Raw genomic sequence first — 26,335 nt, forward strand, 5'->3', positions numbered from 1 at the left:
GAAAAAAACTTGCATTTGTTTAGTCTGGAAAAGAGAAAAATGGAGAAGGAGCGAGGGACATAAAAGGTTGTTACAAGGAGGAAGGTGAAAAATTGTTCTCCTTAACCTCTGAGGATAAGATAAGAAGCAATTGATTTCAACTGAAGCAAGGGAAGTTTAGGAAAACTTCCTAACTGTCAGGGTAGTTAAGCATTGGAACAGATTGCTAAGGAGGTTGTGGAATCTCCATCATTGGAGATTTTTAAGAACAGGTTAGAAAAACACCTTTCAGGAATGGTCTAATTATTACTTAATCCTGCCTTGAGTACAGGAGACTGGACAAGATGACCTATTGAGGTCCCTTCCAGTTCTATACTTCTATGATTCTATGAACATACTATCAAATAGAAACCTGAAATTATGATAAATGTAACTGAATTATAATTCAGTTATATTAATTTTCAAAGTTGGGTATGTAGTTAAATAAATCTGACTGAAATGGTCCCATATGTTTAGCAGCTGACTAACTGAAATGTAATATAATTGTATTGTTGAAGCTAAGTAGATGATTACTAACCACAAACACTTGCATGTGCTATCTTCATTAAACTGTTGACATATTATGTCATTACCCTACTGTATAAGTAATCATATTTGAACCAAACATAAAATTTAGATTTATATGCTACTGTAATGGGATAAATCTCTGCCCCTTTACTGCATCTGCAAAAGGCTCTGACCACAGCAGAAGCTGTGCAGTTCTATGCCAGAGTTTGTAGAAAATGAGGATCCTGAGCAGAGTGTCTGAGTGCCATGGCCAGCATGAAGTGAGAAAGGCGGGGCAGGGCCAGAAAACCTGATGATTAGATGGAGTGACCAGCCACTTTTTGATCCCCTTTTGTAGAACACAAGCTGAGGAATATACCCCAGTCCTCAGGCTACAGAAGCAGCCATGGAATGGTTCTATCCTCCTCAGTGGAGTTCCTCTAACTCAGTCTGGTTCCTCTGCCTGAATGAAATTAACACATGCACAGAGGCCAAGCACAAGACCCATGCCCAACTATGGTGCATAACCTATGGATTTAAGTAGTGCATAGGTGTTGTGCAGACTCTCTGCTAGAGCTAGGTGGAAAATTGTCACTGAAAAATGCAGACTCAGGTCATCTTAAACATTTCATGAATTCTTCATAAATTTGTATCAATTTCATCAAATTGTTTCAATGTTAAAAAAATCTGAAAAAAATCTGTTTTGTTTTGAAATTTTCCAAACAGTGTCCACATTTTTTATTCAAAATTACTTTTCATTTCACAATGTACTTCCATTTTATTTGTATTTTATTAAAAAAAAATCATTTGGGGTTGAATGAAATGTGTAATTTGACCCCAAATACTTTTTGTTTCTATTTGTAATGGCTAGTAAGCTGAAAAAAAAATCAGCTCTATTCGCTACAGATGGGTGAATTTCATCCATTTTTATCAAAATTAACATTCGGCTTCGCTAGCTTTTCACATTATCTCTGCATTTTTTTTCTTATGCTGTTTTTCCTAAGTGAAATCCTGGCCTCTCTGAAGTCAATGACAAAACTCCCATTGATTTTAATGGGGCTAAAATTTCACCCTCAGTTTATACTTCTTCTTCATTACGTATGAGACATTTTGTAAGATTGTAACATAGCCAAAGGATTTCTCTCACATTGATTTTTCAACATTCTAATTACATTTGCCCTTTATATTCAAATCTGTATCTCTCTTTCTTTCTGTCACCATCCTGGGCCCTGGTTATCTCACAGGAAATACAGATGGTTCAGAATGTTCATGCATATTTTATTTTCATCCCATTCATTAAGCTCTTCTCACCTCTCCCAGGTACTATATGTATATACTGCAGAGTTCATATTATTGTGTTTAGAAAATATAGAATGCATGTTTTCTTCTGACTTGTAACTTAAGCCAGCACATCTTAAAAAATTTCATGAATTGACACATCTCATTATTTCTAGTGATTTTCAAGGAGTTGCAGGTTCTCCTCTTGTCACATCCTCTTGATTTACTCTTCAGTTACTTCCCCTTGTTTCTAATTAATTAAGAAGATATTTAAAATGCATGTCCCCCTTACTGTGCCACTTAGTGACATATTATTCTAAGAAAATGTATTTAACTTAGTCTATTACCTTAATTCAGTAGATCTGCATAGTTTGAGCAGATAATTATACATTTACAGTGCATTATTGTAGTTGAATTTAAATATTCAATTAGCACATTAATTAAAGTTTTCATGGTGAATATTTTAAGGTTGAATCATTTATTGCTAATGTTGAAAATTGACTTCACTAATAAAGTCAATTAAACCCTCTTAATGGAAGCTCATATTAGAAGCAATTTATTTAAATTCAATTATGGATAATATCACATGGCCTGTTTATGATACTGAACAATAAATGTGATATTTAGTTAGGGTATAACATATTCTAGTTATTATATAAACTGATATAAATAAAGCTACATAAAGAATGAAAAATTTGGGCTAAACATTAAGGGGTATTCTGCTGAGCTGCCATGAAAATGCACAAGGAATAGAGACACACAAAGGAACACCCATAAAACCCCTGCACAGTAACTGGGCACATCTCAGTGTTTTTTCCCCTGAGTGTAACTTACCCTTCTGTATTCTGAGTGATTTTGTGGGACTTAAATGGCACTTTTGCTGGCCCTCCACAGAAAGGTGAATGTATTTTGTAGAGCCAGGTGAAGCATTTCAAACTAAAAATATGAATATTAGAAATGGCTTTTTTAAAAAACAAAACTTTCACAAAGAAAAATGCCTTACTTATTTATTCATTGTTAATTATCAGAAACAGTTATTGTGGGGTTGGGGGGAATAATATTTCTTTACAAAAAATTAAGCAGTCCATTTCAACCACATCTAAACAAAAATGTTGGGGGGAGGGTTTCAGGAAAGTATAATTTTATTTTTCAACTATAGTAATTTGGGAAGAAAAATGACATTTTTGGCACAAATGCCATGCCAGCAATATTGCCCATAAGCACATCATTCCAACTTTGCAATATTTCAGCTACAAAATACAAGAAGTTAAGTTAAATTAAGCTGTGTCCAACATCTGTGCAAAAGCTTGGCTATTGTATTTGCACTAGAAGGGAAGTTAGAGGTAGCTGTATGCAACCCACAAGCTCTTTGAAAAATCTTACTTCTGCATAATACCTCTAGATAGCCAGATGTTTTGATCTTTTCTGCATAATATGTGGATCAGAGTTTCTTAGCAAAGTGCTTTAAAACTTATTTTAAAATCTCTAAACAAGGAACCACACTTAATCCTGGATGACTAACAGAAAACCTAGATACACAGGCAGTTTTGAAAATGTTGACCCATATCTTTGTATGGCTGGAAACTAAAAATATTAAATATATTGCTTACTGTGCTGCATGTTTTTTTCTGAACTGAGAGGCACAATAAGGCACAGCCAACTGAGGTTAAGGTACTGAGATAAGGAGGAAGAAGTCTGGGAGCATTCGTGACATGTATTAAGCATGATTTTATGTCCTGAATTGTAAAGATGAGGTAAGATGGATCTTTATTCCATAGAGATGTGTTGTCATAAGTTATCTTTCGCTATAAATGTGTGTATAGTCCAGGTGCTTGTTCTTCTTTTTTCTCATCTCTCCTTATGGTAGTCTTGTAATGAATAGCCCTTCAATGTATTGTAGTGCCTAGCTATATAACTCTTACGAGAGACAAGACAAGCTGGTGGTGATTCTAAGGATGTTCTGGAAGCTTATCTTATTATTTTTATACAATCAAATTCTGGGAGATGTTACTTATCTGCAACTCCTATTGAATCAACGAGATTTGCATGCGGTCAGAATTTTACATGTAGGCTGCACTTCCAATACATAATCCTGGACCTGAAGATAATAAAATATTTGTTTGCATAGGACAGTCTTAATTCTGTTACGTTCTTCATAGGACAACAGTTTGGTTGTCTTTTAGGAGGTCATTACAATAAAAGATTATCTTCTCAGCCCACTAATTGAAATTGGCCAGTTCATGCAGAATGACAACTATCCAAGATATTGTTCAGGATATTTTACAATTTATGTTTTATTTTAGTCCACAATTGGATGTTACCTTTCATGATGGGTTTATAGTATCTGCTACTTGTTTGGGGGAGGTGGATGTTTGTTCTGTCCTGTAGTAGGATGGCTAGGTTAACTGAGCCAGCTGGAGGCTGTTCAACTTATGGCCAATGATGTTCTAAGTCTCATTTTGTCCATCTTGCTATATATTCAACTTGAGTGGCCCAGAAGTAGAGTTCATATTAAGAAGTCTTAGCACTTCCAAATTATGTCTTCATAGATCCTTTAGTTGACTTGCAGGTTTTGGCGTACTATGTATGTTGGGAAAACAGTCTCAGACTCTTTGTGAAAAGAGATCATGACATTACAGGGAAATGTCTGGAGCTGATAAGAGATGGGGGAGAGAGCTCTTTTTTAAAGACCTCTTCCGTCCTGCCTTCAATATTAATTTGTTTCCTTTTAGCTGCACTGAAGGGACAATTCCAGAAGCAGTGGCATATGATGAAGGGTTTTACTCCTGGAAGGATCACTTAGCAGAATGGGTTCTTTTGAACTATGAATGACAGAAGGATGGTAGAGGATGTCTTCCCATAAAACAAAAATCCATATACAAAAACAAAGGACATTTAAATTACAATGAAAAACCAAAATTTGTTTCCTCTGAATACAGGAATATACTGTAATGTGGCAGGGAGCAGGGTGAAGAGGTATTCAGCACACAGCCCTACTTTCTTTTACTAGCTGACTGTCTAATCTACTCAAATTCTCATCATCTTCCTGCTTTGAATGAAATTGTGAAAAATCTATAGACTCTATTACCTACAGTAGAGAATTTTAGCTATAATGGTAGTGTACATGGATGATATTTGAGATAATCTATGGCACGCATTTCATATAGAATATGTGTCCACACTTATGTTAGTATAGTACATGGTCTGGTGATTCGAGTTAGACACCACTATTATTATTTATTATTTTGGTCAGTTTACACAATTAACCACACTTATTCCTGTGTTACTGTTGTATTAACTACACAGTTACTTAATTAGAGGTGAACATCAAAAGGTCCATAGGTTCAGTTTGGATTACTACTAAAAAGTTTTAAGGTTTGGTAAAATCAGAATGCAGATCTCATAAAACTGGGCTCACCCATGAGATTTCTGGCATTTCTGCTTTTGATACCTGGTGGAAGCAGGAAATGCAGAGGTGTATGAAAATTTTAAAAATAACTTTTTTTCAAACGAGACTTGGATTTAATAGGGCTAACCTGCACAAAAGATCCAAATTCTATGACAAATTTAATTCCCATAATTCCAAACATTCCAATTTACAAAAAAAAAAAAAAAGCACAACTGTGGCTCATAGATGTAAAGTTAGTTGAAAATACTCAGTGGAATACTCAATGGAAAATCTCTCAATTTTTTTAAGGTTTTTAAGGTCAGGCTTGACAAAGCCCTGGCTGGGATGATTTAGTCGGGGGTCGGTCCTGCTTTGAGTAGGGAGTTGGACTAGATGACCTCCTGAGGTCCCTTGCAACCCTGATATTCTATGATTCTATGATTCAATGATTATTTTCAGTGATTATTTCTGATGTTGGATTTTCTCATGTTTTCCACACAGCCCAGCTCCATTCCTCAGGCTTTGGAGCCTGTGATGTTATCCAGACACCCAGGCTCACAACTTCCTCGTACTTCAGATGTGCCAGGTAAGGAGACAGCTTTTTATTGGTTTCACTGACCCCTTAGGTACTCTACTCTTTTCTAGGCAGCCTAGCTCTCTAGACTGCATTTTTTTGGTCTGCCCTGCTCACTGCCTGCAAGCTAGACCACAGGTCTGGCTTCCAATATCCTGTTTCTTAGCTTCATGGAAAAATGCAGAGAGTACACACTGTAAACCAATTCACTGCCCCTTGTGAGCAAAACTGGAGAGCAGAGAATGGATGCAGGGAGGTCCTGGCCAAGTAAGAGAGACAGAAGAAAATGTTGGGTGCCCAACTGCAGCAAAAATGCTATATTTTGTGGCATCTTGGAAACATATTCTATTCCCTGGTCATAGAATTGCAGAATCCAAAGGGCTTAAGGTGAATATGACATAGTTCATGACTCTTGAAATGATTGTTTCTGGTGCTCTGCAAACTCAGGTAGACAACCCTTCCTCTCTTTTCACTCGGTTCATGTTTAAAAGGTTATATTTACACTCATAAAGTCTAAACACATTTTTAAATCTAAAGCTGGGATTCTGATGTACAATTCTGCATCAAGAATAGCATTCCATAGTAGGAGAATCATGAAATACATGGGGCCTTGGCTTGAGGTGTTCTTGTATGGACCCCCAGACCTTGTATGAGGAAGGATGGTAGGGGATCATGGCAGATTGGGCTAGATCTTTTTATTTGATTGGCATGGGATGCCAAGGGTTGGGTTTCTCTTGTTCTGTTAATGCAGGCCAGCTGGGCCAATTAACCCATTAGGCAGCTGATTAAGGGGGCTCAGCTGGGAAGGAATAGGCAGGGCCTATAAAGCCCAGGAGCTAAAAGCAGAAGGGCTAGCTGGGAAAAGGCAGACACTCCCATGAGAAAGGGAGGAGTGAGTGGAGGCTGCAGTCATTCCCTAGGAAGAGGGAGGAGGCTTTGGGAACTGGTAGGTCTAGGAAGAAAAGGGGACCCAGTAGTAGGAAGAAGCCCAGGGATAGAACGGTGAGGCCAGGGAGAAAATGCCCAGACTGCTGAGCTGAGCGTTCCTGGGCTGAAACCCAGAGAAGAGGGTGGGCCTGGGTTCCCCTACCAGCCACTGGATGAGTGGCACTGAGGCAGTGAGTGGGAAGACTGAGCAGGACTACTGAGGAGCTAAACTCCCTCCTCCCCTCCCCAACCCTACCCCTACCTAGAAGGGGGTACTATGGATAGCAACATGACCAGAGGGCTGAGCCACGAAGAGGATGCTGTAGTTCCTGAGGCTGCAGGTGGACAGCAGAGACAGAGGGATGCTGTGCAAACTATGGATGGGAGGGGTGTCGGCACATATATTTGTATGTAAAGACTTACCTTAAATATATCACTAACACATTATCCTTTACCCACAACTCTTACTTACAAGTTTTCAACATATGCATGTACTTTACATAATACAAATATTTAATTATATTAGGATGTGTTCAGAGACCCTGAAATTCTGCTGACATGCAGTGCCAGTCAAAATTCCCAGTGACTTCAATGGCACTTCATCGTTGCTAACAACTGCAGGATCAGGCCAGTAGTGTGTAAGAGTGAGGAAAACATTTTCTACAGGCCATGATCAAATGTAAATAAAAGTTAATGTTTAAATTGAATGGGCGTTGGCCAAAATATAGCCCATGGACCACATGACGGGCTATGTTATCTCTTGTTGGGGAAAACTGTATTTCCTTGTGGCATTCTGTCCTCTTGTATTCCGGAGTGGGGATTCCATTCCTCAGGAGGGTAGGCATTGTATCACTGCTATTCTCACTTGCGGGCTCTGCCAGAGAGAGCAGCTTTAGACTCCAAAGAAGCCTGGGAGAGATTGCACAGGGCACACACTGAAACAAAGAATCAGCAGGCTGTCTTGGCCAAAGATATATTTTTGCTCAGTGCTGCTCACTTTTGGGGTTGTGTTTCTGGGCCTTCCCCATCCACACACATTGAAGTCACTGGGAATTTTGACTGGGTAAAAACCAAAGAAAGGGACCTGTTGTTGTGAGTAGCATAACTATATGTCAGGGATAAAGGCAGTAACAGAACACAATAAAAATATGACTCAAATATAGATCCTAGGCATTTGAATTACAATTGTTTTAGCAAGTATGAGTCTGCAGCAGCTTTCAATAGTGTCTGAAAGCACTGGTACTGCATGTCAGCAGAATATCAGGGCCTCTGAACACATCCTAATAAAATTAAATATTTGTATTATGTAAAGTACACGCATATGTTGAAAACTTGTAAGTAAGAGTTGTGGGTAAAGGATAATGTGTTAGTGATATATTTAAGGTAAGTCTTTTACATACAAATATAGTCATTGAACAAATGGACTATCAGCGAGATGGAATATTTTAGAAATAGTCATATAGAAAGACAGATGACTTAACAGCACGAGTTCCACTGAAGAGATTCTGGAGGCAGAGAGAAATATCATTGATACATGTTTGAAACCACTAACAGTGATCTAAAGTAGCTTTTCTGTACATAATAATGTTGCAGTTGTAAGGTCCATTAGATCACAAGCTGCCAGGGCTAGAAACATATAATGTCTCTTATTCTGAAAGAGGAGATTTGAATTTGTCCAATGACATACAAGATAAATCATCGGGTATAAGAATTGTATGTTGGATCTCAACCCTGTCGCTGATCAGTGGTTGAATATTGCCCGTCATTCACCTCAAAGTAGTGATGGGGAGGGCACATTTGCAAAGGAAAAATTAAACATTTGTGTGCTGTTAGCTTTGTTTTCAATGGCATCTGAAAGCCTGCTGAAAAGTTTGAAATGTGAAAAATAGCCCTGTAGAGATGGGCTACTAGCTAGAGAGCAGGTGAGGCCATTAAAGATGCATAATAAATGTAATTATTAGAAGAATCTACAGCTTAACACCTGGATATCTCATACTATATATGTGATATAAATATAGACTATGTGGTGATGGGCAGTGTGCTATAAGATATATATTTGAGTGTCTCGTATCACACTGTCCACTGTCATATCTCTGGTGATGAAATAGCTTTTCTTTCTGTTAGTGCCTGGCCTGTGTGGGTTTTTGTTTTGTTTTTGTTTCTTGTTGTTTTTTGTTTTTAATGGATGTTGCTCCATTTGTATTTATGGTTTAGAGGCACAGTACAGGTAGAAGGGATTTCTTCAGTTGATTGACTGATCTCCATAGGAACATTTTATTTTTTAAAATATTTGTGTGGTACTTTCTTGCTCAGAAATGATAATTAAAATTTCTATGTAATTTATGTGGAGTTCTTTTAATTTTTCTTCTGATTGTTTTTAAACCAAAAATAACACCACCTGAGAGAAACTTGTAACAAGTGGGGTGGGGAGAATTATGATAGAGAGACTCTTGGCCACTTTTTTTTTTTTAATAATTTTGACAGACAACATCAATTTATATTTTAAGCATTTTTTATTTTTATTGATTTAAATTTTCATAGTTGCAGGAAATTTATTGGAGGATGGGAAAATGAGAGGGACTGACAATAATTATTTGATGGTAGTAGATTTTTTGAGATTCAAAAATTAAACCTTTAAATCCATTAAAACATAAATTGTCAACATTGTTTCAAAATATACAAAGTATATATATTTAAATAAAACTCTCTTGTGTTGTCAAGCAGCATTTTTCTTTCTAAATTTCAGTTATCATTGATGGAAATATGTTTTCATCCATTTGTGTCTGTAGTATGAAATTGAAGTTTACCGACATTTACTGATGAAAAGCTGACCCTTCTAAGCCTAGATACAGGCTGATAGAGCATGTCCAAGTACTGGCAAAAGAGGTGGTTGTTTTTTTTCTTTGAAGCCACTCTACTTTGACATCCACTATAATGGATCAGACTGTAATGTTCTTACTCACGTGGTATGTACTTAACATCAACTCTTTGAAGTCAATGGGATTCCCTGTGGAGTAAGACCCTCACTCACACTGAGTAGTACATTGTGGACAAATATGTATTTGAAGTTACATTTATACCATACCTTTTTTCTCAAATGTTTCTAATTTTGTTCTGTTTTTGCAGTATATTGTCAAAAAATCATTGATATATGTTGTATAGTGCTAAATGGTAAATATCCTCAAGCTACTAACTTGCATTACTAGTTCCCATCTCTGCTCAGGATTCACAGCTGTGAACCCTCTCCTGGAGTCAGGCTGAGCTGGCTCAGCAGCCTTTCTCACAGGAAAAATGAGGAGCTGGTGCTGCTGCCCCCCTTAAACCAAATAGCAGAATACTTACCCAGGATGTAGAACTTCTGGGTTCATATCCCCATTCTGGCTGATCCAAAGCAAGGACTTGAACCCAGGTTTTTCCCCTCCCAAGTACTCCTTAAGTACTCATTGAACCAGAGACTGTAACCTGGGTTTCCCACATGAGTGCCCTAACTACAGGGCGATAGAATAATTCTGACTCTCGCTCTCTGGCCTAATGACTAGCTAAGGTGCTTAGGATACTTTCCTGAAAGGTGGGAAAGCGGGGTTCAAGTTGTTGCTTCAAATCAGACCAGAGTGGGGATTTGAACCTGTACCTCCCACATCTCAGCTGAGTGATCCAACCACTGGGAAATTGGGTGAGGACAGGGAGATGTGGACTGCTGATGCTTTGTTCAGTGCCCCATCTGGCCTCTATCAGATTAGACCCTACAGGCAAGACAGTCTAGGGATCCCACCAGCATTTAGACGCTAAGCTGCTCTGTGGCTTTGGGATTTAGGCAGATTTGTACATAGACACAGTCACAAATTTAGGAATCATGGGGACATTATCAGTAGAATTTAGATACCATCAGGAGTTTTGAGGATATAAATTTTGTATTTAGGTGCCAAACATAAGAATGGCCACACTGGGTCAGACCAATGGTCCATCAGACCCAGTTTCCTCTCTTCCAATAGTGGCCAATGCCAGGTGCTTCAGAGGGAATGTACAGAATAGGAAATCATTGAGTGATCCATCCCCTGTTGTCTACTCCCAGATTCTGGCAATCAGAGGCTTGGGGCACTCAGAACATGGAGGCTGCATCCCTGACCCTCTTGGCTAACAGCCATTGATTGACTTATCCTCCATGAACTTATCTAGTTCTTTTTTGAACCCTTTTTTGAACTGTAAAAAATTACAGTTTTGGCCTTCAAAACATCCGCTGGCAACAAGTTCCACAGGTTGACTGCACAGTGTATGAAGAAATGCTTCCTTTTCTTTGTTTTAAACCTGATTCCTATTTATTTCATTGGATGAAGGAGTAAATGACACTTCCTTATTTACTTTCTCCACACCAGTCACTATACTATAGACCTCTATCATATCCCCTCTTAGTCATCTCTTTTTTTTTTCAAGATAAGTCCCAGTCTTTTTAATAGCTCCTTGTACATGAAGCTGTCCCAAAACTTTAATAATTTTTGTTGCCCTTGTCTGTACTATTTCTAATTCTAATATCTTTTTGAGATGGGATGATCAGAACTGCATACAGTATTCAAGGTGTGGGAGTACCATGGTTTTATATAGTGGCATTATGATATTTTCTGTATTATTATCTATCCCTATCCTAATGGTTCCTAACATAGTTAGTTTTGGTTGGTTGGTTTTTGACTGCCACCGCACATTGAGTGGGTGTTTTCAGAGAACTATCCACAATGACTCCAAGATCTTGAGTGGTAAGAGCTAATTTAGATCCCACAATTTTGCATGTATGGTTGGGATTATGTTTTCCAATGTGCATTACTCTGTATTTATCTGCACTGAATGTAATCTGCCATTTTGTTGCCCAGTCACCCAGTTTTGTGAGATCCCTTTTTGGGGGGGAGGGATAGCTCAGTGGTTTGAGCATTGGCCTGCTAAACCCAGGGTTGTGAGTTCAATCCTTGAGGGGGCCATTTAGGGATCTGGGGCAAAAATTGGGATTGGTCCTGCTTTGAGCAGGGGGTTGGACTAGATGACCTCCTGAGGTCCCTTCCAACCTTGATATTCTATGATTCTAACTCTTTGCAGTCTGCTTTGGAATTTACTATCTTGAGTAGTTTTGTATCATCTGCAAATTTTGCCACCTCACTGTTTACCCCTTTTTCCAGATCATTTATGAATACGTTGAACCATTAGAGATCCCTGGGAGTCTCCACTATTTACCTCTGTCCATTCTGAAAACTGACCATTTATTCCTACTATGTTATCTATCTTTTTAACCAGTTACTGTTCCATGAGAAGACCTTCCCTCTTATCCCATGGCTACTTACTTTGCTTAACAGACTTTGGTGAGGAACCTTGTCAAAGGCTTTCTGAAAGTCCAAGTATATTTATATCCACTGGATCACCCTTGTCCACTTGTTTGTTGACCCTGTCAAAGAATTCCAATAGATTTGTAAGATTCTTTACAAATACAAAGTTGCATTGACTCTTCCCCAACAAATTGTGTTCATCTATGTGTCTGCTAATTCCGTTCTTTACTATAGTTTCAGCCTATTTGCCTGGTACTGAAATTAGGTTTATTGGTCTGCAATTGCTAGGATAGCCTCTGTGGATCCTATTTTAAAAATTAGTGTCAGATTAGCTATCCTCCAGTCATCTGGTACAGAAGCTGATTTAAATGATAGGTTACGTGCCATACTTAGTAGTTCTGCAATTTCATATCTGAGTTCCTTCAGAATTCTTGGGTTAATACTATCTGGTCGTTGTGACTTATTACTATTTAATTTATCAAATTTGTTCCAAAACCTCCTCTATTGACACTTCAATCTGGGACAGTTTTTCAGATTTGTCACTGAAAAAGAATGGCTCAGGAGTGGGAATCTCCCTCACATCCTCTGCAGTGAAGACTGATGCAAAGAATTAATTTAGTTTCTCCACAATGGCTGTATCATCTTCCTTAAGTGCTCCTTAGCACCTCAATTGTTCAGTGGTCCCACTAAATGTTTGGCGGGCTTCCTGCTTCTGACGTACTTAATTTTATTTATTATTTTTTTTTGCTGTTAGTTTGAGTCTTTGGCTAATTGCTCTTCAAATTCTTTTTTGGCCTGCCTAATTATATTTTTACATTTGACTTGCCAGGGTTTATGCTCCTTTCTATTTTCTTCTGTAGGATTTAACTTCCATTTTTTTAAGTATACTTTTTACCTCTAATAGTTTCTTTTATTTCGTTGTTTAGCCACGGTGGCACTTTTCTGGTTCTCTTACTGTGTTTTTTAATTTGGGGATATACATTTAATTTGAGCCTCTATTATGATGTTTTTAAAAAGTTTCCATGCAGCTTGCAGGCATTTCACTTTTTGTGACTATAACAGGCATGGGACAGATGCCTAAATCCCTTTGTGGATCTAACTCTTTGTTTCTTTTACCTTTTTACTTTTCATTTTACAACCTTAATTGTGAACTTTATATTTAAAGTATTTAATTGGGAGTTCTTAAATAAAAAGGCTGAAGATGAAAGTCCACAAGGAGTGTGAAATATGGCACCAGTTGAGGGAGGAGCTGAATTGTTAAACTATTCCAATAAATTTCTAAGAATCATTGTGGTCTAGTGCATAGGATATTCAACTGCGACTAAAGAGACCTGCGGTAAAATCCCAGCTCCACTGAAATCAATGGGAGCTTTGTAGACATACCCTAAGAGTTTCCATGCCACCAAACTCTGAGATTAAAGAGTGAATGAACCCAAAGTAAAACTGGGGGCAAATCATTTCACCAGATAAAATGTAAAACCAAGCATATATGTTAAATCGAGACTGGATGTCTTTCTGAAAGACAGGCTATACCTAAAACAGATGTTATGGACTTGATGCAGGAATTGCTGGATGAGATTCCATGACCTGTTCTACAGGCAATCAGACAAGGTGATCATAATGGTCCCGTCCCACCTTAAAAACTATGAAATGCCAATGGTTGCCAAGCAATATGTGTAGAGTGTGTTTGACAGAGATAATTGCCTTTTTTCTAAAGTAGTCATAGCTGTGAAATTAGTTTTAAAGAGCTTGATATATGGCCATGCATATTTGCATATACAGGTATGACTGCAGTGCAATCCTGCATAACTGGGGGTGGGTTTGTGAGGTTTGTTTGTTTTTTTTTCCCCAAAGTTACTAATATGATTTAGTTGTGCAATGTCTTAGTCACGTCCTCTTAAAAAGGCAGTTTGTTCATGTAAATACTCTCCTTCAGTAAGGTTTCACAGTGCATGCTCATTGTATTACATTACTTTGTAAATAAAGCTCTTGGTTTAAATGTGAAATAATAATATAAAATATATTTTAAATGTCAGGAATCTGATATATTGTAATCTGTGTATACTCTTATATTAAACACTTGCTTTTAGCTTTTCTGCCTTCCAATATCTTCCAAACAATAGAGTTTAGTTTGGATGATGGATTACAGGAAGCCTGTTCATTCATCTAAAGCATGGCATATTAAATCATACTGGGCCAAATTCTGCTCTTATGTATGTGAGTATCTCTTCAAATGTAGTAAATGGAGTGGCACTGGTGTAAACAGAATGTGGCTCATATTTAATATTGTGCATAGCCTTCTAAAGAAATAAATACATGCAGTCCTGATACAGGTAAAATTCCCATTAGTCGCTGGGAGTTTTATCTGCAGAGGGACTGCAGGAATCAGACTTATATGACTAGCACTGCTGACATTAACACTCCTAAAGTAATATTGTGCTCAGTATATCTTTTGCCAAAAAAGTTAGGATAATCTTTTAATGATAGGAAAATTCTCACTCCTGTCTGACATAAAAATTATGGACTTTGTTATATATTTATCTAAAACTTGCTCCTATATGAAATCTAGAAACGAACAACTACAGTATACTGTATCTTCATTTGTCTGGATGGAATAGTTGGCTTCTTTAATGTATCTTCCTTTTCAAATCTGAACCCCTCGAGGTATTTTAGCAGCTAAGAGGAATAACTTATACTGTCATATATAAGCCTTTATGAAATATAACTTTCTTTAGTCAAAGCTTTTTTTCTTTCATCTGCAGTTTCCTGGGTGGAATGGAAATTGCTCATGCAATTTTTTTTATGAAAATTGCACTTGACAATATTTGTAACTCCACTGGTATTTGAGTGGTGAAGAACATGCATATATATATATATCTACACTTGTTTTGAAATGTCCTGAGCATCTTATTAAATGCATCTTATTAAATAAATGAATGCATATAGTATGCATACAACCTCCGGTGTTTAAATGTGTAATGAGAAGTTTTCAAAAGTTAACTCAAAGTGTGGAACCATACATTTTAACAATCTAATACAAAGATTAATAATGTAATAATAATAATAGTGAGCATTATTACCAGGGTGTGTGTGGGGAGGTGTCATAAATATAAAGGGAAGGATAAACACCTTTTAAATCCCTCCTGGCCAGAGGCAAAACACTTTCTCCTGTAAAGGGTTAAGAAGCTAAGACAACCTCGCTGGCACCTGACAAAAATGACCAATGAGGAGTGTGACAGGATCAGGCCAGATGGCTATAGGAGAGTAAATTTTTTTTATAGGAGAGTAATTTTTTTTTATTTGCATAACACATTTACAAAACAAAACAACAGGATATGCAATGTGTAACACAGCAACCAATCACAATTGTTTTCTCATTAGCTTCAGGGAAGGGAAGTGTTCAAGCTTGCCTGGGCCCAGAGCAGGGGGCTTCCTTGACCCTCGTGGTCTTCCACCCTTCCAAATTACCTGGTGGTCCAGAGCGAGGGGGCTATATTGACTCTCAAGGTCTGCCACCCCCTCGAGTTACCTGGCGCCACGCCCGAGTGTCACCAAAAATTCCCTTCTCTGAAAGCACCCAACAAAAGGGGCAGGCTGTGGGGTGGACAACCCGGGGGGTGCACGTGCACCTACGTGTGAAAGGACCCCTCTAAGGTGGTGGTGTCCGCAGCAGCAATGGCTGGGGCTGGGGTTTCTTACTCTCTCCCCCAATCAAAGGGTCAAAAAAAAAGGGAGCCGGACGGGGACACCAAGCAGAGAGCCTCGGACAGCACCCACTGCTCCTCAAAAGCATCAAGTGAATCGGTGGATGCTGCCCAGAAGAACTCCTCCCGGATACGTGAACGGACTGAGGATCGGAAAACGGCCCCACAGTCACAGGAAACTCCATCGGCCAATCTCCTCTCTCTGGTTTTATAGATGGCCATTTTAGCCAGGGCCAGGAGGAGGCTAAGTAGGAGATCCCGCGACTTTGTGAGGCCATGGATGGGGAGTGCATAAATAAAAAGGTGAGGGGAAAAATGCAACCAAAAATGTGATAAAAGATATTTGTGAGGAGCCGGAACAGGGGTTGCAGCCTGGCACACTCCAAATATACATGCGCCAGAGTTTCCCTCACACCGCAAAAGGGACAAGTATCTGGGATGGGGTTGAACCACACCAAGTATGTGCCCATGCTCACACCTCCATGAAGGAGCCACCAACTGATGTCCACGACCGGCCTCGGAACAAGGTGGAATATAGGCTGGTCCACCGGGGCTGCTCACCCTCCAAAGGTGGCAGAAGGTCTCACCACTTTGTGTCAGGGCAGGACACTAGAGTGAGGGCGTGAAGGGTGTGGACTACGAGTGTGTATAGATGTTTCCTTGGCATGGTTTGGAAGCATACCGGCTGCAGTTCATGCAGCCGGCTCGCTGTAAAGCGGTGAGGGGGTCGATTGGGTCTACGGGGCTGGGGTCCAATTAAAAGGTCTGGTGGACATGGGGTAAAGCATGGGTGGGGCATGCCCTCGAGCAGGACCCGATCGAGGTAAGCTCTAGCGGCGGGCAGCAGAGTGGCCTTCACCTCCTGAAGTATGCGCCGGGGGGTACGAGGTCTGGAGAGCCCCATGCACCGAGCGAGCGTCAGGGGATCCAGTCAGTCTCCCCGGTCGTAGTCTAGGAGATCTCTGACTCTCGTGACTTCTGCCAGGATCAAGCTCTGGTGCACCGAGTGGGACTCTGCCACCTGCACACGGAGCTGGGGGTTGTGTAGCAGGGGCTCTGCGAGGAGATCTGCCCCCTCGGTGTTTCCAGATGCATGAACTCTACATGAACCCTTCACCACCACCCCCCTTTTTTGCTTATTTGTGCTTGGCCATCTCATGGTAGTCATCAATTTGCTTTTTCAAGCGATTTAACTCCTGGACAGACAAGGACATAACTCGGGGAGCCTGCCAGGGCGGGTCTCTACAAAGCCTTAACAAAGAGGGAATACATCATATGCAGCAGCAGCAAAAAATAAGCCCAACATTCACAAATACAGCATAACCAAAAAGTTGTCGCAGCCACCCTAGAGAGGGCAGCCAACCTGTAAGCCAATTCCAAAAGCCCTCAAACCCCAGATCTTGGCGTATGTGTGCCGTAAGATTGGCCAATTTGACCAGTCTAGTTTCTATGGAACGACTATTATCAGTTAAATTAAAACAACACATATGCCGAAACATGGAACAGCATAAATGATGTTTCAAGAGCAGAAAATCAATGGCTGCTCTGTTATCCAAAATTGCATCCCTTAATTCGTGTTGCTCTGTATTAAGTAGGGCAATGGCCTGGGATGTTGTATTAATTGCCTTTCCCGCGAAACACGCCAGAGCATTTAAAGTTCTTGCTGTATAAGTGGCAAGTCCGGGGACCCCAACAATAGAGGCCGCTAAGACGGTATACTCAGAGCGGCTGAGACGATTGACATCTGCGACACAATCTTCTGAAAGGGGTGTAGCCCTTTTACTGCTCTTTTGATCGGCAAAAGGCAAAATGAGTGTCATTCTACTCAGGCAGCAAAGGGTGCCATCACTTAAATTCGCGGGAATATAACTAAAGGTGCGTGAGCCGCAGGTAAAAAACCACACGGATGGTAGAATGATATGGCCATAATTGTACGAAACATTCATGGCGTGGGAACAATTTAAAAAGGGTTGAGAAATTTGCCGACAGCCTAAGGGCACCTTTGTACTAGTGCAGTTGACCACACGCGCACAGGTGACATTGTTGGCCCCGGCCGGATACGGTGTGTGGAGGGATATGGCCGTGTGAGGCAAAGTACAGTTGGCCGGGCCCCAATTAGCCATGCCAGAGTACTGGGAAGAGAGATTCGCGTAAGCAGCGAGCATCGTCTCATTCCCTATTTCCTCAGGGTGATGATATACTGGAATAAGGCATGTACCTAACAGTTCTCCAGCTGCTACAGAATCAGATAAACAAAAGTGGGTAACATTTGCTATTGAAGCCAATCTTTCCCATAGGTTATATGTCATTCGGGCCCGTAACGGAGAAAGCGCTCCCGAGTCAACCCCTACAGGAAATAGCAGGCACAAAAGGCATACAATCAATACAGAATTAGCAGTAATTTGGGCAAGAATTGCCACAGAGTCTCAGGAGTCTCTGGCTGTTGGTTTGCTGCCAGTTTTCGTTGAGCCGCGGCGACCAATGCTTTTACTACTCCCCATGTCACGGGCTGGCTTGGGATGCTACGCGTCCTCTGTTTCCGTCCCGCCGTTGTCAACCCAGGAGGCACCGCGCTCTCCTCTAGGGTCAGCTGAAACTCCAGTATGGGGTTCGATAGTCCGTGGTGCCATGCCATGCTGTTTCAGTGCCGGTTGCACACACCGGGCCGGAACCCACAACGGTCCTGCAGGAAGAGACACAGCAGCATATCCCCGACCCCAAGTGATTAGAGGTACTGGGCCCAGCCATTGCGGATTGGGCAGCTGACGGTAATAGACAGGCGGTCTATCCAGTACCTCGGATTTGTGAAAATGCCGATCCGCGGGGGGTCTGCTGATCTGCATACAGCGTTAAATTATTTAAAGTGAACAAAAGGATATGCAATTGTTGTTGAATGTCTCTTAAGGTTCGGAGACGCAGCTCCCCTTTTTTTAATTGTTTGTCGAGCAAGGTTTTTAGCGTGCGATTTGCACGTTCAACAATGGCTTGGCCCGTGGAATTATAAGGGATCCCGTGTTTGAGACAGACGTCCCATTGGGCACAAAAGGTGGAGAGGGCTGTGGAGCAATAGGCTGGGGCATTATCTGTTTTTATCTGGCTCGGGCGACCCATAACAGCAAAACAGACTAGCAAATGGTGAATAACTTTGGAAGTGTCTTCCCCTCGCTGTGGGGTCGCCCAGAGGAATCCCGAATAGGTATCAATGGAAACATCTAAAAACGAATAGGGGCGGAATTGTGGCACATGAGTGCATCCATTTGCCACAGCTGATTCGGCGCAGTGTCTCTGGGGTTAACGGCATAAGAAAAGGTAGGGGCAGCAGCGGCACAGTGGGGGCAGGAACGAACAATAGAACGTGCATGATCAGCAGGAAAGTGAAACTGTCGGGCCAAAACAGAGGCAGACTGATGAAAAAAGGAATGGCTTTCAATGGGGTCAGAAAAAAGGGAATTTACCTGACCACGTAATGCACGATCGGTGCGCGCATTGCCCTCAGTGAGTAGTCCAGGCAGAGGGGTATGACTGCGAATATGAGCAACAAAATAAGGGAAATTACGAGTGGTGATGAGATACTGTAAGGACAAAAACAGGCGAAGAAGTTCCGCATCGACCTGAGGGGTAATGAGGGCAAGGGGTAAATGATCAATTACCTGATAAACATAATGTGTGTCCACAATCAAATTAAAGGGACAATCAGTGAAAAGTTGAAAGGCCAAAATAACAGCAGCCAATTCTGAGCGCTGCGTGGAACTCTGAGGCAGTGTAAAACGAGAATGCCAACGAGGGGGGTTACCAAATTGATAGGTGACAACACCTCGACATGGAGAGCCATCAGTAAAAAGAGTGATAGCTGAAACAATAGGTCGAGAGCGGCTAAGACGATGCACAATTAGGGGCACCTGTTGGGTAATCACCAATCGGGGATCTTTTGGGGGATTATAAGAGATCTCTCCCACATAATCACAAAGAGCAACCTGCCAGGCCAAGGAGGTGTAGTACAAGGAATCAAATTCACTACATGATAAGGGGAACACAATGGCAACTAGATCAGTGCCCGTGAGTTGCACTGCACGGTGGCGGGCTTTACGAACAAGGTCGGACAGGGCGTCTAAATAAGGATAAATGTTCCGAGGAGGAGTGGAAGACAAATATATCCACTCTATGATAGAGACGGCTGTGTCTGTACAAGGTACAAACAGAGCCTCAGTGGGCGTATGAGGGGTGGCAAGGAGAACCAACCGCAGGGGACGGACCTCCGTGAGTCTATCCACAAACTGCTGACTCAACACTGCATTGATCTGTCGAATGCAGGCAATGTGCTCCTCAGTGATGGCAATAACTGCGCCCGATGCCCGAGCTCCACGTAGGAGCTTGAACAACGGCTGTAGCATTGATGTGGGGAGATGGAAGTAGGGTCGAATCCAATTTAAATGACCCAAAATCTGTTGTAATTTAACAAGGGTCAAGGGTTGGGGTAGGACTAGTTCTGGGCGAACAGGGGCAGCATAGGTTTGTAAAACCTTATGCCCGAGGTATTGGTAGGGATAAGAGCGTTGGATTTTTTCTGGTGCCACTAACAGGCCATTTTGGCCGAGAATCTGAGACAAATATTCAAGCTGTTGTGCCATGATCTGGGGACAGACTAAGCAAAATGTCATCCATATAATGGTAGACTTTTAGTGTGGGGTATCGGGCACGAAAAGGGGCAAGGGCCCGATCCACGAAAAGTTGACACAAGGTTGGACTATTTTGCATTCCCTGGGGCAAGACCTTCCACTGATACCTTTGAGCGGGTCGCTGATTATTATATTCTGGCACCGTAAACGCAAATTTTTTGCGATCTTGTGGGCAAAGGGGGATGGTGAAGAAACAATCTTTTAAATCTAACACACAAAGCTGATCGGTTTGAGGAATTAAATTCGGGTTTGGCAACCCAAACTGCAAGGGGCCCATGGGTTGGATGCGTTTATTTATTTCCCTTAAATCATGTAACAACCGCCATGCACCCGATTTTTTCTTAATAACGAACACCGGGGTGTTCCAGGGACTAGTGGAGCGTTCCAAGCGCTGTGCATGCAAATGTTGTTGCACAAGTGAATGAAGCGCTTTCAGCTTTTCTAGGGGAGGGGCCACTGGTCAATCCATACGGGCTCTAAGGATTGCCATACCAATGGTAATGCGGAGGGCAAGGTGGGTGGGGGAGGGTTTTGGGACATTATATATTAATATCGAGGGTGGTGTCCAGCTTTGTAAGTAAGTCACAGCCCCAAATATTGAGGTGAACAGGGAGCACAAAAGGACGGATCGTAGCAAGGGCACGGCCTCCCGGTTTAGAGACCGTGACCCAAGACAAACTTTGGCGCCTGGGTTTGCTACCCCCGATCCCCCACAACTCTTTAGAAGGAAATGTTGGCCAACTGACTGGCCACTCCGGATCACGAATCACCGTAACGTCAGCTCCAGTGTCCACCAGTCCTGTAAAAGGAACATTATTTAAGAGAAGTGTTAACTGAGGTTTCGAGGAGCGGACCGACATTGTTAGAGCAACAAGTGGAGAGGATGTGTTGTGAGACGGCAACTGAGACAGTGTCGATCCAAAGCCGTTCCCGCCCCGGGCTCGATCCTCTGCGGTTGGCACCTGATAGGGGACTAAAATCAATTGCGCAATTGACTGTCCACGCGGGAGTGACTGCGGAAGATGGGTCCACACCTGAACCTTAATAACGCCAGTATAATCGGCGTCAGTGACCCCTGGGATGACAAATAAAACCCTGTTTCCCAGCGTGTGAGCGAGGGAGAACCAGACCCACAAATCCATCAGGGAGAGGCCCCGTCACCTGGGTAGGTATGGCGCAAACCTCCCCTGGCAACCGAAAATCAGCGTCCTCCTGCATAATCAAATCAAGCCCTGCACTTCCAGCAGTCGCCGCCCTCATGGAGTCTACGGATTTTAAAGCAGAGGAACAGTTGTCTGAGTGGAGAACACCCCCGTTTGGCCCTGGGTTCGGGGGGAACGCGTTGTGTGGTTTCCCGACCCGCTACAACACTGATTAGCCCAGTGATAGCCCTTCCGACACTTGGAACACTTCTTTGAGGGGGCGGGCGGGCGCCGCCGAGGAGCTGCACTCCCGCTGAAAATGACCCTCCTTACCACAGCGGTAACAACGCTTCCCCTCCTTCCCGCTTTTCCGCAGGGCGGCAGCCAGAACTCCAGCTTTATGTGCTTGGGTTCTGATGTTTTGGCATGCCCGCAGCATGTTTGACAGCTCTAGAATTCCAGGGGCTTGTGCCACCTGGAGAGCACGGCGGCAATCCTCGTTCGCATTTTCAACCGCCATCTTTAACAGGATCTCCTAAGCTGCTGCAGGGCTATCCACCTATCGGAGGATAGCCTCCTGCAATCTGTTGGTAAAATCCATAAAGGACTCTGATGTACCCTGACGGATACTGGCAAAGCTTTTGGTCGGCTTGCCTGAATCCGGGACCTTCCGGAAAGCATGCTGGGCGCAGGTGGAAATAATGGGGAAGACAGCCTGAGGGAGTTGAGACTGCATCTGAATGGTAGCAAACTGGCCCTCCCCTGCCACGTGCTCATAAACGATACCTTGCTCTCTATATACCTGGGCTTGGCGTTCCGCCATCTGCCGATACTCACTAAGCCAAATAACATACTGACTGGGTGTCAGCATCATGCGCAACAGTGCTTTCCAGTCTTCAGGGACCAGGGTGTACCCAGTACCTAGTCCTTCAATGAGACCACATACATACGTGCTAGTGAGGCCGAACTCACGAATCGCTTTCTTTGCTTCTCTGATCACCGAGTAAGGCAAACTGACCCAGTTTGCAACCTGGTTGCCCTGGCCATCATCCTGCCAGGTCACCGGACAAACTGAGATCAGATCAGCCAGCTCCTCTGCTGTAATATCTGAGCGAGTCTTCGCTGCGTGAACCATTTGTTGCACCAGCCAAAGCCCCTGAGCAAACACGGATGACCCTCCGGGGGGCCCCGGAGCATGGGGCCCCATGAGGGGCGAGCGATCACACACCGGCTCCAGTGGGGAAGACAGGGGAGGCGATGGTAATTGAGGCGCTGGGGGCAAAGCAGGGGGAGGGATGGTTGCAGGAGCGGACGGGGGTGGTGAGATTAGCAGCCCCTCTGTTGGCGTGGGAGAGGGTCTTTCCGAAGCGACACGCTGTATCGCATCGCGGCAGAGGTGCCATTCATGTAAAGCCTGCACGGGCACCTGAGGCTCTTTGTGCAATGTCTGGCCCAACCGCTCCCAGTCCGCTAGCTTAAGGGTTCCAGCTTCAGGGTACCACGGGCATTGGGCACTCACCTCCTGTAGCAGGAGAGTGAGTTCTCGAGTGGGGCAATCATGCTGAGCCTTACGCAGCAAATACTGTAGCTCACTGCGGTGTTGCACTTGCAAAGCAGAGAGGGCACTTCCCATACTTACCACAATGAAAAATACTCACCAGGATCCGCGAAGCGGATGAGTGACGTGTCTGAAACCCTTGTCGGGTGAGGTGAGTGCTGAGGACCCCACGTTTGGGCACCAGTTGTTGCGGTTCAAAGACAAGACAGGACACGGCTTTGGGCAAGCGAGCAAGCTGGTCTGCTGATGGGACCGCCCCGTCAGCTTTTCCACCTCTCTTTTATTTCTCTCCCCCCTGTGCATTACATACTCTGACTGCAAAAGGCATCAACAAAGGAAATAATATGACTTTGATTAATATTCTTATTTACCAGCCTCTATCTACTACAATCCTTGTTCTCAGGCCTTGAGCCCAATCCAAAGAAGCTTCCCACGGTTCATGTCCTCTGAGCGACTTCCCATGGTCCATGTCCTTGGACGGAGCAGTGTGTGCACCGTTCCTACACAACAGTCAGGGTGTGCCCTGAATGTTTCCAGATGCATGAACTCTACATGAACCCTTCAAGGGTCGCCACCCCAGCCTGTCGAACCATGGCATAGCTAACGTCAACCCTGTCCCCCCCACTCCATCCGTCAACTGTCTTTGGCGGTCGGGTCCGTATGGGTCTCCTGCAGGAAAATCACAGAGTACCCTTCTTCCTGAAGGAAGGAGAGCACCTGGGATCTGCGGACAGCCATCCTACAACTCCGGGTGTTCAACGTTGCAATGGTAAGAGGTGTCATGGGGAGGGTGGGGGGAGGTCCTCACTGGCAGGGACGCTCGCATCTCCCAGCGGGCCGCGCAGCAGTCCGTGACCCATCCCATAGGTGAGTAATTGTTCATGGAAGACGCATGCCCACCAGTAGACTGTGGCATCCTGCTTCCCTGTCCCTTTACCTTCCCCCATGAGGGTCCTTGTGGCCCGGAGGATTTGAGAAAAGTCCCCCATCGCTGGAGAGCAAGTTATACCTTGTTGCGGGAGCCACGGACATCCTCTAAAAACTTCCGCAGCTCTCCTTGCAGCTCATGGGCAGGGGGGGTTACGGTTTCCCGGTTGTTCCCCGGCGGGGCCCTTGGTGCAGCCCTGTGGTCCACTAAAATGGACAGGCAGGGTGCGGAACCCTGATGGGGTGCCTGATGGGCTGGAGCTTCTAGGCCCAACTCAAGCTCTGGGGCGATAGGGGGCGGTGGAGGAAAAGTAGCAGCTCCTAATGGGTCAGGGCAGGAGAACACAAAGGCCACTCCCTGGGGGTCATCAGTTGGGAAAGGGAAGGAGACAGCCCCGGGGGCGGCAATGACATTGCAGGAGGCATATTGGATAGGGGTAGGGGTAGAGGCGAGGTTCTGGGTTTTGGGAGGCAAGCAGCTGGATGGTGGTGCCTCCCAATCAGGCTCAAGTGTTAAGGGGGTGGGGAGGGAACTCTCAGTGGCACTGGGCATGCGCTCTATGGTGGATTTAGCAGCCACAGCATCAGAAGGTGGATTATCTTCTGTAGGGCTCCCACCCGGGAAGGAAGTCGATTGCTCCGCACCAACGGGAGGTGCCTCTGGTGACTTGTTCCCCGGCTGCGTGGTGCCAGCTGTCACCTGAGCAGGCTTGGTGGTCATCAGTGGGGTGCCATCAGCGGCTGGGTCAGTGGAGGAGTCCAGGGGCTCCTCAGAGGTGGGAGCGGAAGCAGCAGTTAAGAGGAGGGAGCATGGGGAAAAGAGGGGTGGCGAGAGGTCGCCCAGATTGAGATTTGTTGGCAAAAGGTCATCCTCCCCCTGGGCGACCGGGGTCAGATCTAAGCCCTCAATCTCCTCGAACATGGAGGAGAGGACACTTTCCGCTGCCCCTGGGTTCTCCCCACCGGCACCCACCACAACAGTTGTCTCAGAGTTCACAGGGGCTTCAGGTAGCGTCAGGACAGAAGGGGCTTCCTCGAGGGTCTCAGAGGGGAAGGTCTCTCATGGAGGGGAGACACTACCCTCGGGTGCGGCCACGTCTTTCCCGGCTGACACCAGTGGATGGGACGCATTCATGGGCAAAGCGGTAGGTTCGGCATCGGTGCCCCCATTCCTGGTCTTCCGGGGGGCCTCTGCCTCGGCTAGATGAGGCAGAGCTTGAGCCTTCCGCTTGCCTCGCTTCCCCTGGACTAGGGTCCAGCCCTCCATGGCATTATCTTGGGGCTGGTCAGCAGGGGTTGTGTCAGGGGGTAAAGGCGATGGCACAGGGACTTGTGCGGGGGAGCGGTGGGGCAGCATAAGGGAGGGAGGATTCTCCCTGGGGCAGGCTCTCTCCCATGTCTGGTGGTATCTCTGCCACACCTTCCTCCATAGGCCCCGCTATATTGTCAGCAACGGGGGCGGGGCTCTCCTGCTTATCTGGGAGTTGTAGGGGAGGTGCCCCTTGGGCATGAGTGGGAGTAGCGGTGGTCCGAAGAGAAGGGGGGGATTCGGGTACCGGGTGGCCAGGGGCATCAGTGATGACGGGGCCGATGTCCTGCAGGGTCTCGGGGATCCCAGGTGCCCCTCCTTGCCGGGCTAAGGGGCAGTCCATCCGGACATGCCCTGACGCCAGGCAGAGGTAGCACCGGGCTTCCCCCGTGGAAAAGTACACCTAGTAATGGGCCCCCTCGTGGGGGACTAGGAAGGACCCTTTGAGTGCCACTCCATCATGTGCCGCCGACAGCAGTAAAAGTTGCACTTGCTGGCGGAAGGAAAAAATGTGACTGAGGGTGGGGTCCTTGCAGCCCAACGGGAGAGGGCTGATAACAGAAACAGGTTTCCCCAGGGTGGAAAGGGTGGGTAGCAGGGCAGCACTGGGGAGAAAAGGAGGGACAGAGGTCAGGACCAGGCGGACGCCCAGGTCCTCTAGTGGCTCTAGGGGGACAAACACCACCCCCACACCGCCAGGCCCCTCTCCACAGCTTCCTGGGCAGCAGCCTCCGATGCTAAGAAGAAAACGACCTTCCCGTACATTTTGGAGGCTGCCACAATCATTGAGGGCCCCACCACCCTCGCCAATGCCCGCATGTAGGTCTCCACGTGGGGTGAGGCGGGCACCAGGAGGCATTGGACACCTTACTTCCTTGTCATGGTGGGAAAGGGGCCCCGGCCCCTCTTGATGGTGGCGAGGCAGTGGGTGGAAGAGATTATGAGGCGGCAGGTCGTCCTGGGGGCTGAGGGAGGGACATCCGCAGAGCTGGTGGAGGGGGCAGTGAGGGGAGGACGCCAT

This window comes from Lepidochelys kempii, chromosome 5, assembly GCF_965140285.1.
Source record: "Lepidochelys kempii isolate rLepKem1 chromosome 5, rLepKem1.hap1, whole genome shotgun sequence".
NCBI classification, from domain to species: Eukaryota; Metazoa; Chordata; order Testudines; family Cheloniidae; genus Lepidochelys; species Lepidochelys kempii.